We start from the raw sequence: 22,208 nt of genomic DNA on the forward strand, positions 1-22,208 counted from the left end.
TCTCCAGCTTAATAATATCCTTCCTATAACAGGGCAACTAGAACTGGATGCAGTACTCTAGAAGAGGCCTCACCAACAAAGGAACAAATCCAGCAGATACACACATGGTATTTCTCGAATGGAGAAACAAAACTATTGAAGCATGGAGAATAGCCCAGTACAAAGACTGATATCATTCATGTACAAACAACTCTCCCAATAGCAAAAGGACGAGTGAACTCAGACGTAGTGACAAAACCACGATGAAATGGCAGAAAATCACATTTCATTTTGATGTGAGCACTGCCGGAACTGAGCATCGGACAGTCAGTCAGGGAACAAACACTGAGCACGCTCAACAAGAGTCAGCCCAAATGGCACTTTGGGACTTTATGGACCAGTTGTCACCAAGATGATGAAATAATGGGATTCAACAACTCGATACACTGTCACATCTGCACTACTGGAGAAACTGGTCTCAACTGGATGTGGCCAATCAGGGAGATATGAAGTCACCATCGGCACAGTCCACAGATCAACCAACAGGCTCCAAGGCCCACAATAAACCAACAAGAAATGGAGAACCAAAAGCTGCCACAGGAACAAGTAATACACATGGGAATGACACTCCACATGGAACTCTAACCCTAACCCTAACCCTAACCCTAGCCTAACCCTAGCCCTAACCTTTATTACTAGGGAAGAGATTGAGGTGCCTTTGGCAATGATCTTCGCATCGTCACTGAATGCTGGAGTAGTGCCAGATGATTGGAGGGTGGCAAATGTTAATCCCTGTTTCAAGAAAGAGATTAGGGATAATCCTGGGGATTAAAGACCAGTCAGTCTTACATCTGTAGTGGGCAAAGTATTGGAGAGGATTCTGAGAGACAGGATTTATGGTTACTTGGAAAAACCACAGTTTGATTAGAGATAGTTAGCATGTTTTTGTTCAGGGCAGGTCATGCCTCACAAACCTAATTGAACTCTTTGAGGATATGACAAAACACATTGATGAGGGTAGAGCAGTGGATGTGGTAGACATGGATTTTAGCAAGGCATTTGATAAGGTACTCCATGGTAGGCTCATTCAGAAAGTATGGAGGCATGGGGTACAGAGACATCTGGCTGTCTGGATACAGAATTGGCTGGCTCATAGAAGACTGGGAGTAGTATTAGATGGAAGATATTCAGTCTGGAGCTTGATGATCAGTGGTATTCCATAGGGATCGGTTCTGGGACCTCTGCTCTTTGTGATTTTAGAAATGACTTGGATGAAGAAGTAGAAGGGTGGGTTAGTAAGTTTTCGGCTGACATGAAGATTGGTGGAGTAGTGGATAATGTGGACCACTTTTGTAGATTGCAACTGGACATTGATAAGATGCGGAATTGGGCTGAGAAGTGGCAGATTGAGTTCAATCTGGAAAAGTGTGAGGTGTTTCACTTTGGAAGTTCAAACTTAAATGCAGAATACAGGTTTCTTGGCAGTGTGGAGGAACAGAGGGATCTTGTGGTCCATGTCCATAGATCCCTCAAATTTGTCACCCAAGTTGATAGGTTTGGTAAGAAGGCGTATGGTGTGTTGGCTCTCATTAGCAGGCAGATTGCATTTAAGAGTTGTGAGGTTATGCTGCAGCTCTATGGGGCCCTGGGTAGACCACACTTGGAATATTGTGTTCAGTTCAGATCCTCTCATTATAGGAAAGATTTGGAAGCTTCAGAGAAGGTGCAGAGAAGATTACCAGGGTGCTGCCTGGACTGGAGTTTCTTCTGAAGGAAAGCTGAGGGAGCGAGGGCTTTTCTCATTGGTGTGAGGTAGAATTTGCGGTGACTTGATAGAGGTGTACAAGATGATGAGAGGCATTGATAGAGTAGATAGCCAGAGATAGCTGAGATAGCCAGAGAACAGATAGCCAGAGCAGATAGAAATGCCTATCATGAGGGGGCATAACTTTAAGGTGATTGGAGGAAGGTTTAGGGGAAATATCAGAGGTAAGTTCTTTACACTGAGAGTGGTGGGTGCATGGAATGCACTGCCAGCAGTGGTAGTAGAGTCAGATACTTGAGGGAAACTTAAGTGACATAGGTGCATGGAAGATAGTAAAATGAAGGATATGTTGGTTAGTCTGATCATAGAGTGGATAAGGGATCAGCACAACATTGAGGACTGAAGGGCCTGTACTGTGCTGTACTGTACTGTTCTATGTTTGATTTCCTATTCTGAACTCTCCTGCATCTGAAAGATGGAACCACATTCAACCCTGCTCATCTCCTCCTTGTTTAACATACTACAAAAGCTGTTACAGGTAGAAGATCCTTTATCCGAACATCTAAAAACCAAAAAGCTCTGAAATCCGAAGGTTTTTTGTGAAGTTTCTTTTCATTAACAAGGTTGTTTGGCGAGCAAACAGTTAGCCTAAGTCGACAGCCACTTGATGCGTGTCACTCACATGCGACATGGGGGGCGTGGCCAAACATGTTCTTAGTTAGAAGTCTGCTTCTCTGGTAAGATTTTAAAAAATGTCACCATCAAACTGTCAGTATTTTGAAAACCGAAAAATTCAGAATTCTGAAAAACAGCTGGTCCCGAGCATTTCGGATAAAAGATCTTCTACCTGTATAATCTACTTTTTATGTTACTTGCTATTTTAAATTCATATTACATTCTTTTTCTTTATCAATGTATTCATACTGGAGTCCTAGAGTCACCAAGTCAGACCTCTCAGTCCAAGTCCTCAATTCTGACCAGGTTTCCCAAACTTAGCTAATCCCATTTTCCTGCTTTTGGCCCAAATCTCTCTGAACCTTTCCTCCCAATCTACCTGTCCAAATGTCTTTAAAATGTTGTAATTGTACTTGGCTCCACCACTTCCTCTGGCAGCTCTTTCCATATGTGCCCCACCCTCCGTGTGAAAATGTTGCCCCTCAGGTTCCTATTCAATCTTTCCCCTCTTATCTTAAACCAAACCCCCTGAGTTTTGAACTCCTCTACCCCGGGCAAAGACTATGGCTATTTGCTTTTTCTCCGCATGTCATGATTTTGTAAATCTGTATAAGGTCACCCCTTAGCCTCCTTAGCCTATCCAACTTCTCCTTGTAAGTCAACCCTTTCAGTCTTGGTGACATTCTTGTCAATCTGTTTGCACCCTTTCCAGTTTAATGACATCCTTCTATTGCAGGGTGACCAGAATTGTACACAGAACTCCAAATGTGGTCTCACCAATGCCTTGTACTGCTGTAATATGACATCCCAACCCTGTACAATGTTCTGATCGATGAAGGCAAGTGTGCCAAATGCCTTCTTGATTTGGAGATGCTGGTGTTAGACTGAGGTGGACAAAGTTAAAAATCACACAACACCAGGTAATAGTCCAACGGGTTTATTTGGAAGCACTAGCTTTCAGAGTGCTGCTCCTTCATCAGATGGTTGTGGAGCAGGATCCTCAGACACAGAATTTCTAAAAAAGATTAGTGTTACGCAGCTGAAATGATATATTGACAAACAAATTGTTTCAGTTGCTTGACACTATAATCTTTTGCTCTATCTTCTGTATGTTATGATCCTGCTCCACAGCTACTTGATGAAGGAGCAGCGCTCCAAAATCTTATGCTTCCAAATAGACCTGTTGTACTATAACTTGGTGTTGCGTGATTTTTAAAAATGCCTTTGTCACCACCCTGTCTACCTGCGATGCCAATTTCCAAGAATTATATACCTGCACCCCTAGATCTCTCTCTGTTCAACAACATTCCACAGAGCACTACCATTAATTGTTTAAGTCCTGCCCTGGTCAGTCTTCCCAAAATGCAACACCTAGCTTTTATTGAAATTAAACTCCACCTGTCATTCCTTGGCACACTGGCCCAGTTGATCAAAGCTGCACTGTACTCTTAGTTAACCTTCTTCACTATCCACTGTACGATCAATGTTTGTGTCATTTGTAAACTTACTGATCATACCTCTTATATTCTCATTTAAATCATCTATATAAATGATGAGCAACATTGCTCCCTGCTCTAATCCTTACGGCACACCATTGGTCACAGGCCTCCAGTTAGAAGAACAACCCTCTACCACAACCCTCTGTCTCCTACCGAAAGCCATTTTTTGTATTCAATTGACAAGCTCGCTCTGGATCCGATGTGACCTAACCTTACTGAACAGTCTACCATGCACAACCCTGTGGAAGGCCTTGTGAAAGTTCACGGAGACAACGTCTACTATTCTACCTCTATCTGTCTTCTTGGTTAACTCTTCAAAAAACTTGATCAAATTTGTGAGATGATTTCCCATATACAAAGCTATGCAGACTATCCCTAAAAAGCCCTTCCCTTTCCAAATGCATGTAGGTCCTGTCTCTGAGAATCCCCTCCAACAACCTGCCCATCATTGACATCAGGCTCACTGGTCTCTGGTTCCACAGCTTTTCCATCCAGTCTTTCTTATAAATGGCACAAAATCAGCTCCCCTTCAGTCTTCCTGCATCACACCCGTGGCTGTGGATATTACAAATATCTCTGCTTGATATCTCACCCCACAATTTCTTCCTTAGCCTCACACAATGTCCTCAGATACACTTAGAGTCATAGAGTCATAGAGATGTACAGCACGTAAACAGACCCTTTGGTCCAACCTGTCCATGCCGACCAGATATCCCAACCCAATCTAGTCCCACCTGCCAGCACCCGGCCCATATCCCTGCAAACTCTTCCTATTCATATACTCATCCAAATGCCTCTTAAATGTTGCAATTGTACCAGCCTCAACCACATCCTCTGGCAGCTCATTCCATACGCGTACCACCCTCTGCGTGAAAAGGTTGCCCCTTAGGTCTCTTTATATCTTTCCCCTCTCACTCTAAACCTATGCCCTCTAGTTCTGGACTCCCTGACCCCAGGGAAAAGACTTTGTCTATTTATCCTATCCATGCCCCTCATGATTTTGTAAACCTCTATATGGTCACCCCTCAGCTTCCAACGCTCCAGGGAAAACAGCCCCAGCCTGTTCAGCCTCTCCCTATAGCTCAAATCCTCCAACCCTGGCAACATCCTTGTAAATCTTTTCTGAACCCTTTCAAGTTTCACAAATTCTTTCTGACAGCAAGGAGACAAGAATTACACGCAATATTCCAATAGTGGCCTAACCAATGTCCTGTACAGCTGCTACATGACCTCCCAACTCCTGTACTCAATACTCTGACCAATAAAGGAAAGCATACCAAACGCCTTCTCCAATATCCTATTTACCTGTGACTTCACTTTCAAGGAGCTATGAACCTTTCAAGGAGTCTCTTTGTTCAGCAACACTCCCTCGGACCTTATCATTAAGTGTATAAGTCCTGCTAAGCTTTGCTGTCCCAAAATCAGCACCTCGCATTTATCTGAATTAAACTCCATCTGCCAATTCTCAGCCCATTGGCCCATCTGGTCCAGATCCTGTTGTAATCTGAGGTAACCCTCTTCGCTGTCCACTACACCTCCAATTTTGGTGTCATCTGCAAACTTACAAACCGTACCTCTTATGCTCGCATCCAAATCATTCATGTAAATGACAAAACGTAGAGGACCCAGCACCGATCCTTGTGGCACTCCACTGGTCACAGGCCTCCAGTCTGAAAAGCAACCCTCCACCACCACCCTCTGTCCTCTACCTTTGAGCCAGTTCTGTATCCAAATGGCTAGTTCTCACTATATTCCATGAGATCTAATCTTGCTAATCAGTCTCCCATGGGAACCTTGTCAAACGCCTTACTGAAGTCCGTATAGATCACATTTACTGCTTTGCCCTCATCAATTTTCTTTGTGACTTCTTCAAAAAACTCAATCAAGTTCGTGTGACATGATTTCCCATGCACAAAGCCATGTTGACTATCCCTAATCAGTTATTGCCTTTCCAAACACATGTACATCCTGTCCCTCAGGATTCCCTCCAACAACTTGCCCACCACCGAGGTCAGGCTCACTAGTCTATAGTTCCCTGGCTTGTCTTTACCACCCTTCTTAAACACTGGCACCATGTTTGCCAACCTCACCTGTGACTATTGATGATACAAATATCTCAGCAAGAGACCCAGCAATCACTTCTCTAGCTTCCCACAGAGTTCTCGGGTACACTTAATCAGGTCCTGGGGATTTATCCACCTTTAACTGCTTCAAGACATCCAGCACTTCCTCCTCTGTAATCTGGACATTTTGCAAGATGTCAACACCTATTTCCCTACAGTCTATATCTTCCATGTCCTTTTGCACAGTAAATACTGATGCAAAATATTAATTTAGTATCTCCCCCATTTTCTGTGGCTCCACACAAAGGCCGCCTTGCTGATCTTTGAGGGGCCCTATTCTGTCCTTAGTTACCCTTTTGTCCTTAATATATTTTTAAAAACCCTTTGGATTCTCCTTAATTCTATTTGCCAAAGCTATCTCATGTCCCCTTTTTGCCCTCCTGATTTCCCTCTTAAGTATACTCCTACTTCCTTTATCCTCTTCTAAGGATTCACTCGATCTATCCTGTCTATACTTGACATATACTTCCTTCTTTTTCTTAACCAAACCCTCAATTTCTTTAGTCATCCAGCATTCCTATACCTACCAGCCTTCCCTTTCACCCTGACAGGAATATACTTTCTCTGGATTCTTGTTATCTCATTTCTGAAAGCTTCCCATTTTCCAGCTGTCCTTTATCTGCGAACATCTGTCTCCAATCAGCTTTCGAAAGTTCTTGCCTAATACCATCAAAAATTGGCCTTTGTCCAATTTAGAACTTCAACTTTTAGATCTGGTCTATCCTTTTCCATCACTATTTTAAAATGAATAGAATTATGGTCGCTGGCCCCAAAGTGCTTCCCCACTGACACCTCAGTCACTTGCTGTGACTTATTTCCCAAGAATAAATCAAGTTGTGCACCTTCTCTAGTAGGTACATCCACATACTGAATCAGAAAATTGTCTTGTACGCACTTAAGGAATTCCTCTCCATCTAAACCTTTAACATTATGGTAGTCCCAGTCGATGTTTGGAAAGTTAAAATCCCCTGCCATAACCGCACTATTATTCTTACAGATAGCTGAGATCTCCTTACAAGTTTGTTTCTCAATTTCCCTCTGACTATTAGGGGCTCCATAATACAATCCCAATAAGGTGATCATCCCTTTCTTATTTCTCAGTTCCACCCAAAAGCCTTCTCTGGATGTATTTCTGGGAATATCCTCCCTCAGCACAGCTGTAATGCTATCCCTTATCAAAAATGCCACATCCCCTCCTCTCTTGCCTCCCTTTCTATCCTTCCTGTAGCATTTGTATCCTGGAACATTAAGCTGCCAGTCCTGTCCATCCCTGATTCTGGATTAGAGTGGTGCTGGAAGAGCACAGCAGTTCAGGCAGCATCCAAAGAGCAGGTGCTCTTCTAGCACCACTAATCCAGAATCTGGTTTCCAGCATCTGCAGTCATTGTTTTTACCTGTCCATCCCTGAGCCATGTTTCTGTAATTGCTATGATATCCCAGTCCAATGTTCCTAACCATGCCCTGAGTTCATCTGCCTTCCCTGTTAGGCCCCTTGCTTTGAAATAAATGCAGTTTAATTTATTAGTCCTACCTTGTCCCTGCCTGCCCTGACTGTTTGACTCACTTCTGTTCTCAGCTGCACCCATCTCAAATTGATCTCTTTCCTCGCTATCTCCCTGGGTTTCACCTCCCCCTCCACCTCCCCCCCGCCCCCCCCCCCACCCCATATTATTAATTTAAATCCTACCAAGCAGTTCTAGCAAATTTCCCTGCCAGTATATTAGTCCCCTGCCAGCAATCCGTCCTTCTTGTACAGGTCTCTTCTACCCCAAAAGAGATTCCAATGATCTAAAAATGTGAATCCTTCTCCCATACACCAGCTCCTCAGCCATGCATTCATCTGCTCTATCTTCCTATTCCTGCCCTCACTAGCTCATAGCACTGGGAGTAATCCAGATATTACTACCCTTGAGGACCTCCTTTTTAAATTTCTGCCTAACTCTGTAATCTCCCTTCAGAATCTCAACCTTTTCCCTTCTTTAATCATTGGTTCCAATGTGGACAATGACCTCTCCCCCGTGAGAACATTCTGCACCCTCTCTGAGACATCCTTGATCCTGGCACCAGGGAAACAACACACCATTCTGCTTTTTCTCTGGAGGCCATAGGAACGTCTGTCTGTACCTCTGACTACAGAATCCCCTAACACAATTGATCTCTTGGAAGCCGACGTACCCCTCATTGCATTAGAGCCAGTCTCAATACCAGAAACTTGGCTGTTTGTGCTATGTTCCCCTGAGAATCCATCACCCCCTACATTTTCCAAAACAGCATACCTGTTGGAAATGGGTATATCCACAAAAGACTCCTGCACTAGCTACCTACCTCTCTTACCCTTCCTGGAGTTAACCCATCTATGTGACTGTATGTGAGACATTCCCCCCTTCCTATAACTGCCATCCATCACATTCTGTTGCTGTTGCAAATTCCTCATCGCTTCTATCTGTCTCTCCAACCGATCCACTCGATCTGATAAGATTCGCATCGAACAGCATTTATGGCAGATATAATCCGCAGTAACCCTTAAACTCTCTTTAAACTCCCACATCTGACAAGAAGTACATATCACTGCAAAGGCCATTTTTGCTCCTTCACAATCTACAGACCCAGAAAATAACATCGTCTTATTCCTCTACAAAACACTGCACCAGGTTAAATTAATAGCTATGGCTTATATTTTAAGTTTAATCAAGAGACCTATCTCCGAAAACATATAATCAAGAAAGAACCCACTGTACTCACTAATACAGCCTTTCTCTTGGACCGACTTAAAACAACAATTAACTTATCTGATTCTGTGCTGTGAACTTCACCCAAACCGGTTCCTCCAAGATTAGTTGTGAATTTCACTGTTTGTTAATTTTCCCAGACACACTCCGATATCCAGCGACACATGATTTCAAAAACAGCAAAGGCGGGAACTGTGCAGGTTTTCTCTCTCTCCCCCCTGCACTGTCCTCACCATGTGCTTCCTTTGTCTGCTCTTCTCCCTTTTAAAACTGCTGTTGGTTTTGACTTTTTTTTCCAAAGTTCCAAAGCAATGCAACAGCATATAAAACAGTAATTGCTGCTCCTGGACTTCGAGGAAATCACCTCCAACACCTAAAATACCTCAAAAAAAAGGAGCAGCTGTTACAGACAGAAATTTTTCCTGTCCTCCATCTTGGATTACCCAGAATCATCAGGTCCTGGGGATTTATCTACCTTTAAGACCTCCTGCATCTCCTCTTCTATAATATAGTCACCTAGCGTCCATGTCTGTCACCACAGTAAATACTAATGCAAAATAATCATTTGGGATCTCACCTATAGTTCCACGCATAGGTGGCCTCATTGACCTTTAAGGGGCCCTATTCTCTCCCTAGTTACTCTGTTGCCCTTAACAAACTTATAGAATCGCTTTGGATTTTCCTTAATCTTATTTGCCAAAGTTATCTCATGTCCCCATTTTGCCCTCCTGATTTCCCTCTCAGTCTACTCGTACCTTCTCCTACTCCTCAAGGGATTCACTTGATCCCAGCTATCTATACCTGATATATGCCTTCTTCTTTTTTCTTGACCAGATTCTCGATATCTTTAGTCATCCAGTGTTCCTTATTCCTGCCAGTTTTGTCCTTCACACTGATAGGAATATACTGACCATTATCATTATGAAAGCCCCCCACTTGCCAGACAACCCTTTTCCTACAAACAGTCTCCCCAAGTCAACTTTTAAAAGTACTATCTTAATTGGCCTTTCCCCAGTTTGGAACATTTTTACTTACAGACCAGCCTTTTCCTTTTCCATAAACATTTTAAAACAAATAGAATTGTTGTCACTGGTCCTAAGGTGCTCCACCATTAACACCTCAGTCGCTTGCCCTGCCTTATTTCCCAAGAGGAGATTGAGTTTTGCCCCTTCTCTGGCAGGGCAACCTACATATTCATTGAGGATATTTTCTTGAAAACACTTAACCTATGGCAGTGCCAGTCAATGTTTGTCAAGCTAACATCACCAACTGTTCAAACTCTATTATTCTTACAGATGTCGTGATCTCACAAGAGGTTTACTTCTCAATTTCCTTTCTCATCTATTGGGGTGGTTATAGTACAATACCTCCTTATTTTTCACGTCCACCCATACAGCCACACTAGATAATCCCATAGGAATACCGTCTCGAAGTACTGCTGTGATATTTTCTCTGATCAAAAACACCATGCTCACTCCTCTCTTGCATCCCCTTCTAGCCTTCCTTCAGCATCTGTCCCCTGGAACATTGAGCTTCCAATCCTGTCCCTCCCTCAGCCATGTATCTCTAGTACTTATAATGTCATAGTCCTGTGTTCACATCCATGCCCAGAGTTCATCTACCTCACCTGTCTTGCATTGAAATAAATTGATGTATTTGTCAGTTTTTCCTCGTTCCTTACTGTCCTCTTGCCTGCCTCATCTACTTAACTTGCTGTCTTTAACTTCTGCACAGCCTCAACCTTCTCTCTTGTCTAAGTATTGCTTAAACTCCCACTCCCCTGCTAGTTTAGTTTGAACTGTCCAAAGTAGCTCTGGAAAATCTTCCTCTCAGGATTTTGGTCCCCATCCTGTTCTGGTATAAACCATCCCCTTGTACACCTCTGGCCCAGCAGGAATCCCAATGATCCAAAGATCTGAATCCCAGTCCCCTGCACCAGCTCCTCAGACACATATTCATGTGTCCTATCCTCCTATTCCTACTCTCACTAATACATGGCACCAGGAGTAATCCAGAGATTACCACCCTGAGGTCCTGCTTTTTAAACTCCTGCCTAACTCCCCATGTTCACTCTTCAGGACCTTATCCCTTTTCCTTCCTATGTCATTGGTACCAATGTGCACAATGACCTATGGTTGCTCATGCACCCCTTTGAGAATTTGATGCAATCACTCTGAGACATCCTTGATTCTGGCACCAGGGAGGTAACATTCCATCATAGATACTCACTCACGACCGTAGAAATACCTGTCTGTGCCCTTGACTAGGAAGTTCTCTATCACAATGGCTCACTTGGACTTTGCCATACCCTGTTTTACAGCTAAGCCAGTCACGGTGCCACAGACTTGGCTGCTTCTGCTATTTCTCCTGAGACTCCCACTCCCTCCCCCAACATATCCAAATTGGTTTACTTGTTTGAGAGGGGGATAGCCACAACAGACTCCTGCACTACCTGCCTGTACTAGCAGTCACCCATCTATCTGACTGTACCTGTGATGCACTTACCTGAAACTACTATTTATCATAGTCGCTGTCTCCTTTATGCTCCTCAGTGCATCCAACTCTCCCTCCAACTGATCCATGCAGTCTGAGAGGATCTGCAGCCAGGCACATGACCTGCAGATGCAGTCACCAGGGACAGTCGACATACCCCTTGATCACTCACATTCAATGGGAGGAGCATTCCATTCCACTGACTGCCACCTGGGCACCTTGAATAACTACTGGACTTAGGGAAAAAAACAGGTCTTACCCTTACCTTGCTGCTGCTTGCCCTTTTATCAAAGCTTGATATTCACCTCGGCTCGGTCTTTGATCTAGCCACTAGCACCACGAGTACAAAGCAGTTCTTTGCAAAGATGGGGCCGGAACTAGTCACAGCAATGCCTCCCTCTGCCACTTACATGAATTCCCACACTTAGCTCAACTCCCAACATTTGCACACTCTCATTGGTTGCACTCTTTCAATACTATTTTATTGATCTCTGAAATTCTAACAATTCTTCAGCTTACACGTTTTAGCAACTTTACCAACCTTCTCTTTTACGCTAAACCTCTCTAACTTCCCTTGTTAGCTTTGGTTCTCTCACTTTTCATGTTGGGCATTTCTGCCTTACAGATGATGGGTGTTCCTTTAAATCCAAACATTTAAATAGTAGCTACTCCAGCTTTCTCCTCATCTTCATAATTGTCTTTGTTTAGATTTAACATCCTTGTTTCAGATTAAATTCCATCTTTTTTAAATTGAATGGAAAATGTTATCATGAAGGTTAATTTTAAAATGATGTTGATTCATCCTTTTCTGTTACAGAAACCTGGATGTGGTATGGGCCCGTGTTGGTTCCTCAACATAACGGTGCAGAAAATTAGCTTGAGCACATATCTGGAGATTTTCCTTCACAACATTGATGCTCAGTAGGTTTTCCCAGTCATTATGTGGGCTGAAATCATCCATAATTACTGCAATGCCCTGGTTACATGCACCTTTAATTTCCTTATTTATTCCATACCCTACATTATCACTAATATTTGGAGACCTATAAAAATCACACTGGTCAATGCTTGATGCCCCTTGTTGTTTCTCCATCTGAACAAATGCTATATCATGGTCTTCCATTGAGAGCTTCTCTCTCACTAATACACTTATACCATCCTTTATTATCAGCAGTGTCACATCTCTTTTTCCTTTTGTCTATTTTCCCTCTATGTCTCAGTCTTGGTCAAGTCTCCATCACCACAATTAAATCCACTCTTTTCCTCTCCAGCACTGTCAATTCACCCACCTTGTCGCAATTGCTGTGTGTATTCAGCTAGAGATTTTCTAACACTTTCTTGTAATTTGACCCTGGTCATGTTGTTTCTGCTGCTTTTCTACTTTCATTTCCAGCTTTTCTACTTTCTGTCACCAGCGTGGTTTTTCTCATTCCTGAATTTCCTCTCAGATTCCTCTGATGACCACATTCAAACCCAGTCAACAGCAGAAGCAGCTCCCCTCAAGAGCAAACCAGAACCAGCCAGGTTTGTTCAAGGGAAACCTGAGCCCAGCTGGCCTGGAACTGGTGCCAAAGCTCCAGAAATCTAAAGCCCTCTTCTCGTACCATTTTCCAGACATACATTCACATTTTCACATGAACCTACAGAAACACTCCGTCTTTTAAAACACTGAAAGAACAAGTTTAATAACTACGATAAAGGGTGTGAACACATTTTCCTCTGACTGAACATGACCTGTGGAACAGACCAAAACCCTAAAGTATTTTATGGAGATAGTCTTGGCCCTAACTTTTATATTGTATTAACAGGCAAATTCCAGATATGATTATATTGGTCCAACACTAAGCTTTAACCTTAGGATCCAGTTAAAATATAATAAAAGAAGAATTGGCACAACATCCACTCTCTCAAGATAATGTATCATTTCACCACTAATCATCAACCATTCCCATTGAGGAAGGGGAGGAGAATATGCACTTCCTGGGAGCATCCTGTTGGAGGTGTGGAAATGGCAGCTACTGCTTCTCTGGATGTGGCTGATGGTAGGTGAGGACCGGGGATGTGTGTCCCTCTCTGTGTTGTGGGAGGGGGGGAAATGGTGTGAGGGCTGAAGTGCGTGAGTTGGGTTGGACCTGGCTGAGGGCCCTGTCAACTACGGTGCTGAGCTCATCCTCACTCTGAGCAACTTCTCTTTAAATCCTTTCACTTTCTTCAGGTCCAAGGTGTCACCATGGGTATACATATGGGCCCCAGGTTTGACTGTCGCTTTGTGGGGAATGTGGAACATTCCTTGATCCAGTCGTACTCCTGCTTCTTAAGTATATCGATGACATCATCGGTGCTGCCACCTTCTCTCATCCTGAATTGGAAAAGTTTATCAATTCCAGTTCCAATTTCCACCTGCTCTCACCTTCACCCTGACTCCTCCCTTCTCTTCCTTGACATCTGTGTTTCCATTTCAGGGGATAGACTGGCCATCAATATCCACTACAAACCCAACAACACCCAAAATTACTGGGATTATCCTATCCTCACACCATGTTTCCTGTAAAGACTCTCTTCCATTCTCCCAGGTCCTCTGTCTCCTGTCCTGATAGTGCCAACTTCGACAGGGGAGCCTCTGAAATATCCAACATCTCCCTCAACTGAGGATTCATCGCACTGTCATTGACAGGGCCCTCAGCTGGGTCCCACACTCGGCCTGTACTTCGGCCTTCACCCCCTCTTCCCTCCCACACAATAGCGATATGCTCCCTTTTGTCCGCACATTTCATCTGTGAGGCTAGGAACAGAGATCGAGTGCAGTTGAACACGTGGCTACAGGGCTGGTGTATGAGGGAGGGCTTCTGATATAGAATCAGAGAGTCATAGATGTACAGCACAGAAGTAGACTTTTCGCTCCAACTCGTCAATGTCGACATGATAGCCCAACCCAATCCAGTCTTACCTGCCAGTACTCGGCCCATATTCCTCCAAACCCTTCCTATTCATATACCCATCCAGATGCCAGATGTTGTAATTGTACCAGCCTCTATCACTTCCTCTGGCAGCTCATTCCATACACGTACCACCCTCTGTGTGAAAAGGCTGCGCCTTAGGTCTCTTTTATATCTTCCCCCTCTCACCCTGAACCTATGCCCTCTAGTTCTGGACTCCCCGACCCTATCCATGCCCCTCATGATTTTGTAAATCTCTATAAGGTCATGCCTCAGCCTCTGACACTCCAGGGAAAACAGCTCCAACCTGTTCAGCCTCTCCCTATAGCTCAAATCCTCCAACTCTAGCAACATCCTTGTAAATCTTTTCTGAACCCTTTCAAGTTTCACAACATCTTTCCGATAGGAAGGAGACCAGAATTGCATGAAATATTCCAACAGTGGCCTAACCAATGTCCTGTACAGCCGCAACATGACCTCCCAACATCTGTACTCAATACTCTGACCAGTAAAAGAAAGCATACCAAACGCCTTCTTCACTATCCTGTCTACCTCCGACTCCACTTTCAAGGAGCTATGAACCTGCACTCCAAGGTCTCTTTGTTCAGCAATACTCCCCCAGACCTTACCATTAAGTGTATAAGTCCTGCTAAGATTTGCTTTCCCAAAATGCAGCACCTCGCATTTATCTGAATTAAACTCCATCTCACACTTCTCAGCCCATTGGCCCATCTGATCATGATCCTGTTGTAATCTGAGGTAACCCTCTTCGCTCACCACTACACCTCCAATTTTGCTGTCACCTGCAAACTTACTAACTGTACCTCTTATGCTCACATCCAACCTCCGCTCCCTTGTTAGCCTTTTGCAGAGACTGTTCCCCCTGGGACACCCTGGTCCACTCCTCATTTACTCCCAACTATCCCCTACAACCTCATGGCAGCTATCCCTGCAACTACAGAAGGTATAACAACTTCCTGTTTACGTGCTCCCTCCTCACTATCCAAGGGCCCAAACACACCTTCCTGTAGTTCACACAATCTAGTCTCCCGCATTCACTGTTCACAGTGTAGTCTTCTGTACTTTGAGTAGACAAAGCATAGACTGGGTGACGACTTCACAGAACACCTATGTTCTGCTGCAAAATTGCCCCTGAGCTTCCAGTTGCCTGTCACTTCAACAACCATCGTGTTCCTTGGCCAACATCTCTGTCAGGCTTGCTACAGCGCTCCAGTGAAATTCAGCGCAGGCTGGAAGAACAGCACCTCATTTTGTGCTTGGGGACATTGAAGCCTTCTGGACTTAATACCAAGTTCAAACCTTTTGAGGCCATGTCCTTACTCCCACATCTCCTAATCCATCTCCTCCAACCCCCCTGACACCCCCAACACACAGACACACACGTATACACATGTACACACATGTACACACACGTACGCGCACACACACATGTACAGACACGTATATACACATGCACAAACTCATGTATGCACACAAACACGTACACACACACGTACGCACACGTACGCACACACACACACACGTATATAGACACACACGTATATACACACACACGCACACGCACACTCACCCAGCCTTGTCATCAGGGTTTGCTCCCACACACAGTCTATTTGAGACTCTCTCCCTCTCTCTCTCTCTCACCTCTCTCCCTCATCTCCTCACCTCCCCACCCAATCTTCTGTACAAATACCAACCTACCATCAAGCTACCATCAGTTCCAAAGAAGGATCACTGGACATGAAACATTAACTCTGATTTCTCTCCATGGATGTTGCTGGAGCTGCTGAGTTTTTCCAACAGTTTCTATTTTTTTTTCAGTTTGTGACTAAATCCAAACCTGACGACTGATATAACGTTCTTCAACCCACATTGTCACCATCCAGAGTAATGCGGGAAAAGCTGAAATGGGAAGAAAAGATCCTAACGTTTGGGTTGGATTTTATACATTGTTGTCAACTCTCCTGTGAGAACAGATCTGTGATCCAAGGTTGTACGCAGTGAGTAAAGATGGCTGGGTTAGGTGTTGTTTGGTTCCACATTCAGGATACACAGGATCTGTGAGCAATGAAGCAAACAGCAATGTCCAACAGAACACCTAAAGGTCAATCATAATGTAAATATAAACAGGGAGACCAATCTTCATGAATTGTTGGAAATGCAAAGGGATTGACAAAGCAGACGCAGGTGCCTATGATGAGAAATCACACTCTTACATTCCAGAATTACAGCTAATGTTGCAAATCCTTCAAAAAAGTTGTAATGAGGAAAAATGAAAATTGACCAGTTTGGAAGATAATATGAGGGAAGGTTATAACCAGAAATGCTTGGGTAGGCAATTGAGATTGGGAAGAAAGTTCTTGTGAGACAGAGACAAAGAGAGAGAGAGAGAGAGCGAGAGAGAGTCAGAGAGGCAGGTCAGAGACAGAGACAAAGAGAGTCAGAGGCAGAGAGATGGATGGACAGAGAGAAGAGAAAGACAGGCAGAGATAGTCTAAGACAGAAAAACAGAGAAAATGTGAGAGAAAGTCAAAGACAAAGAGAGATTGAAACAAAATGAGCTTGGGATAGAGAGAGAATCCAACAGAATTCAGAGAGTCAGAGAGCGAGACAGAGAGTCAGAGACAGAGAGAGAGTCAGAGAACCAGACAGAGTCACAGACAGAGAGTCAGAGACAGAGAGAGAATCAGAGGCAGAGAGAGAGTCAGAGATAGACAGAGAGAGAGTCAGAGAACCAGACAGAGTCACAGACAGAGAGTCAGAGAACCAGACAGAGAGTCAGAGACAGAGAGAGAATCAGAGTCAGAGAGAGAGTCAGAGATAGACAGAGAGAGAGTCAGAGACAGAGAGAGAGTCAGAGAGCGAGACAGAGTCACAGACAGAGAGAGAGTCAGAGAACCAGACAGAGTCAGAGATAGACAGAGAGAGAGTCAGAGACAGAGAGAGAGTCAGACAGAGAGTCAGAGATAGACAGAGAGAGAGTCAGAGACAGAGAGAGAGTCAGAGAGCCAGACAGAGTCACAGACAGAGAGTCAGAGAACCAGACAGAGAGTCAGAGACAGAGAGAGAATCAGAGGCAGAGAGACAGTCAGAGATAGACAGAGAGAGAGTCAGAGAACCAGACAGAGAGTCAGAGACAGAGAGAGAGTCAGAGATAGAGAGAGAGTCAGAGATAGAGAGAGAGTCGGAGAACCAGACAGAGTCACAGACAGAGAGTCAGAGAACCAGAGAGAGAGAGTCAGAGACAGAGAGAGAGAGTCAGAGACAGAGAGAGAGTCAGAGGCAGAGGGAGAGTCAGAGGCAGAGGGAGAGTCGGAGAACCAGACAGAGTCACAGACAGAGAGTCAGAGAACCAGAGAGAGAGTCAGAGACAGAGAGAGAGAGTCAGAGACAGAGAGAGAGTCAGAGGCAGAGGGAGAGTCACAGACAGAGAGAGAGTCAGAGAACCAGACAGAGAGTCAGAGACAGACAGAGAGTCAGAGACAGACAGAAAGCCAGAGAACCAGCCAGAGAATCAGAGACAGAGAGAGAGTCAGAGAGCCAGAGAGAGAGCCAGAGAACCAGACAGAGAGTCAGAGACAGAGAGAGAGTCAGAGAGCCAGAGAGAGAGTCAGAGAGCCAGAGAGAGAGTCAGAGAACCAGACAGAGAGTCATAAACAGAGAGAGAGAGTCAGAGAACCAGACAGATATTCAGAGAGCCAGACAGAAAGTCAGAGACAGAGAGAGAGACAGAATCAAAGACGCAAAGAGAAAGAGAGTCAGACAGATAGAGGGAGAGTGAAAGAGAGAGACAGACACAGAGAATCAGAAACAGGCAAACAGAGATGGCAGGATTGATGGATGAGGATTGTTAGGAATATATTCACTGAAGTTCAGACAAATGAGCAGGGAATCTCACTGAAACCTCAAAACTGCTAACAGAAATAGACAGGGAAATTGAAGGAAGGATGTTCCTGAAGACCAGGGAATGCAGACGTGGTGGTCATAGTCTAAAGTTATGGGATAAACCATTTAGGACCGAGGTGAGGAGATATTTCTTGACCCAGAGAACAGTGAGCCTGTGAAATTCTCTGCTACAGACAAATATTGCTGTCAAAACATTGAATGTTTCAAAGACGGAGTTCTGAGTTTTATAGGACTAAAGGGATTAATGGAAAGCAGGAACAGGGTACGGAATTGTATGCTGTGAATGGTAGAGCAGGATTGATGGGCTGAATGGCCTACTCCTGCTCCTATTTCCCATGTTTCTCTGTTTAACCAATCTGTTGTCGATGTCCATGACAGTATTGGTAGGAGGAAACAGTGGAAGCAGCCTGTGAGAGAGAATGGACGATCCCACAGCCAACTATCTGAAATGTCACATTGCTCCCATGAATGGTGGTGGCCAGTTGAACAAGTAATTCGAGGAGGAATCTCCACTCCTCAACACAAAGGTCAATAATGGGTGAGCCCAGCACATCAATGCACAGGACAAGGTGAAACCATTCATAACCATCTACAGCCTGAGGTTTCGAGTGAATGATCCATTTCAGCCTCCTCCTGAAGAATTCAGATTCACAGCTTCCAGTCTTCAGCCATTTGCAATCACTCCACAGGATCTCGAGAAACAGCCAAGTGCACTGGCCACAGCAAGGCGCTCTATGCCATCCAGAACAAACTGACTGGTACCAATTTGAACTCTCTGACAACACCTATATCGGTGTGCCATGGCTGCTGGATCATTTACAGACAATGCCGCAGAAATATACAAAGCTTCCAAATCTGTGACCACAACCAACACAAAGGACATGGGAACTCCACCTGCTGCACGTTTCTCACCAATTACACCGTCCCAACTTGGAACCCTCACTGGCAGCATCTGTGAAGAGAAATCAAAGTTAACATTTTGGGTTCGGTGACTGGGGTAGTTCTCAGCAAGAGTCACCACACCTGAAACGTTAACTCTGATTTCTCCTCACATGTGATGTTAGACCTGCTGAGCTTTTCCAGCAACTTCCGTTTTTGTCTCTGATTGAGAGCATTCACAGTTCTTTTGGTTTTAATTTGGACCCCTCACTGTTCCTTCTAAATTGTTGGTTCAAAATACAGGAATCCCTCCCTCCCAGGACTCTGGGTATACCTCCAGCACACAGACTGCAGCTGACCATAAGGCAAGAGCACAGATGCTAGGCTTATAATCCAGAACCCCAGGTTAATGTTCTGGGGTCATGGGTTCGAATCCCACCAAAGCAGATCCTGAAATTTGAATTCAATAAAAAAAATGGAATTAAAAACTAGCCAAATGACAACCATGTAAACATTGTCAATTGTCATAAAGGATTACTTGGTTCATTAATGTCTTTCAGTGCTGCCCTTCCCTGATCTGGCCTGTATGTAACTCCAGAGCCATAGCAATGTATTTGACTCTTACCTGCTCTCTGAAATGGCTCTAACAAGCCACTCAAAGGGCAATTAGGAGCAGGCAATTAATGCTGGCCCAACCAGAGACACCCACATTGCATGAATGAACAGACAAAAGATCAAAAGTCATTCCAGCAACATCACAATTCCTGATACGGGTGAATGGATATAAAATAAAATATTCACTTCAGCAGCTGAAAGCTGCTTTTCAAATACAATCCTCAAATATAAGTCAAGTACAGCAGATGGTGAAGATTGTAAATCAAAACCGGGAGTGACAGAGAAACTCAGCAGGTCAGGCAGCAACATGGAAGATACAGAGTTAATGTTCGTAGTCCGGTCTGACTCTTTGTTCAGAGCTGCAAAGGGCTAGAAAGTGCTCTGGTATTTAATTTACTGACAAAGGGGAGAGAAGCCCACTCTGTGACCCCTCAGCACCTGGTTTACTCGCCCCTCCTTCCCTTTGTTAACAACAGAATCCCATCATTTCTCAGCCCCCTTCAGTTCCAAAGAAGAGTCATGGGATTCAATGTCTCTCGTCATGAGAAGCTGTCCGACTTGCTGAGATTCTTCAGCACTTTTTATTTTAATTTTAAATGGAATCCTTCCATTCTCCTTTTCTTTTGTGATCAGTCAATGACTGGAAATGCCAGATTCTCCCATCTTCTGCAGTTTCTCAGCCGGTGCTGTTCCCTCCTACTCTGCCTAAATCAGATTCACTTTCAGGGAAATCTCAGTCAGAAATTAATTGTTTAGTTTTAAAGAAAACAATATTGAAAACGGTTCTCTGTTTCTCTTATCAAATCACACGCATTTAACACGACATTGTACTGACTCAACAATCAGTGTGATGATGATCTTATGGTTCTGACCAGTTTAACAGCATCAAAATTTACACCGAGTAAAAGGCTGAAAGAATAATAACACCAATATTGCTAAAGACGTTTTCTCTGCCTGAACGCGTCAAATCTATATTGATCCCATTATTAATCTGAATAAAAAATAAAAAGGGACAATTCCCTTTCCAATATAACAGGAATATACTGATGATGTGATCGAGGAATAATTTTAAAGTCATTCTCACCTATCGGATGAATCCAATGTGTGATCTGGAGAATGAGCTGTTTTGTATAAAAAACTGATCAGCAATAAATTACTTCCACATTCAGGAGCCAAATGGGTGTGTAGGTGTAGATGGAAAGGTTCACATCAGGTGTGTCACGATATCAGGAAGTTCTGTAGTAAAAGCTTTTCGGATTAAAGGAACAGCAGGACTTTGGACAGTTTTTTTTCACTTTTGTAGTGCAGTGATGGTCATTTCTTTCATTCATTCATGGGATGAGAGTATCACTGGCTTGCATTTACGAGGGGGGCACTGACCAGGCCAGAATTTATTGCTCATCCCTAATTGCCCAGAGGGCAGTTAAGAGGCAACCACATTTCTGTGGGTCTGGAGTCACATATAGGCCAGACCAGGGAAGAATGACATTTTCTCTCCCTCAGGGATATTAGTGAAACAGATGGGCTTTTCCCTCAACAATTTATAATGGATTCATGGTCATCATTAGAGTCTTAATTTTCGAGTTTTATTGAAGGTAAATTTCACCATTACCATGGCAAGACACAAATCAAGGTTGCCAGAATACTATTGGGGTCTCTTGTTTAACAGTTGAAAAGTGTGGCGCTGGGAAAGCACAGCAGGTCAGGCAACATTTGAGGAGCAGGAGAGTTGACATTTTGGGCAGAAGCCCTTCATCAAGAATGTCGGGGCGGTTAAAGAGGCCTGAGAGATAAATAGGATAGTGGGGGTAGGGGTGGGGGGAGGTAGCTGGGAAGGTCTAAGGTAAATGCAGGTGGGGTATGATGTGACAGGTTAGAGTGGAGGGTGGAGCGAATAGGTGGGAAGGAAGGTGGACAGCTAGGACATTTCAAGATGGCAGTGCCGAATTGGAGAGTTGGTTCTCAAATGAGGTGGGGGGAGGGGAGATAAGGAAACTGATGAACTTGATGTTGATGTCACGTGGCTGCAAGGTCCCAAGGCGGAAGATGAGGTGTTCTTCCTCCAGGCGTCGGGTGGTCTGGATTTGGCGGTGGAGAGGGCCCAGGACTTGCATGTCCTCTGCAGAGTGGGAGGGAGAGTCAAAGTAGTTGGCCACAGGGCAGTGGGGTTATTTGGTGCGTGTGTCCCACAGATGTTCTCTGAAAAGCGAGTTGGCGTCCAATGAAGAGGAGACCACATCAAGAGCAACGGACACAATAGATGAGGTGTTGGATGTGCACGAAAATCTCTGCCGATGTGAAAAGATCCTTTGGGTCCTTGGATGGAGGTGAGGGGCGAGGTTTGGGCACAGGTTTGACACCTCTTGTGGTGGCAATGGAAGGTGCCGGGAATGGAGGGTGGTTTGGTGGATGGCGTGGACCAATGACGGAGTCACATAGGGAATAGTTTCTGCGGAATGCCGATAGAGATGGGGTGGGAAAAATATCTCTGGTAAAGGGGTCTGACTGTAGATGGTGGAAATGGTAGAGGATGATGCATTGTATCTGGAGATTAGTGGGGTTCAAGGTGAGGTGTAGGGGAGTTCTATCCT

At 44.3% G+C, this 22,208-nt stretch overlaps 1 protein-coding gene across 1 annotated transcript in view; it reads right to left on the reverse strand.

Annotated features, from left to right (window-relative positions):
• LOC122555684 (lactosylceramide 4-alpha-galactosyltransferase-like) overlaps nucleotides 1–20,865 on the reverse strand; it is a 38,028-nt gene extending 17,163 nt beyond the window's left edge. Inside the window, exon 1 of the mRNA XM_087993266.1 lies at nucleotides 20,702–20,865. The gene's annotated coding sequence lies outside the window, so the exon portion shown is untranslated. The remainder of the gene's footprint in view (nucleotides 1–20,701) is intronic.
• Between the last annotated feature and the right edge of the window lie 1,343 nt (nucleotides 20,866–22,208).

Source organism: Chiloscyllium plagiosum, unplaced genomic scaffold (genome assembly GCF_037043375.1).
Source record: "Chiloscyllium plagiosum isolate Xiang-an unplaced genomic scaffold, Cpla_swu_hap1 HiC_scaffold_13, whole genome shotgun sequence".
In the NCBI taxonomy this organism is placed as follows: domain Eukaryota; kingdom Metazoa; phylum Chordata; class Chondrichthyes; order Orectolobiformes; family Hemiscylliidae; genus Chiloscyllium; species Chiloscyllium plagiosum.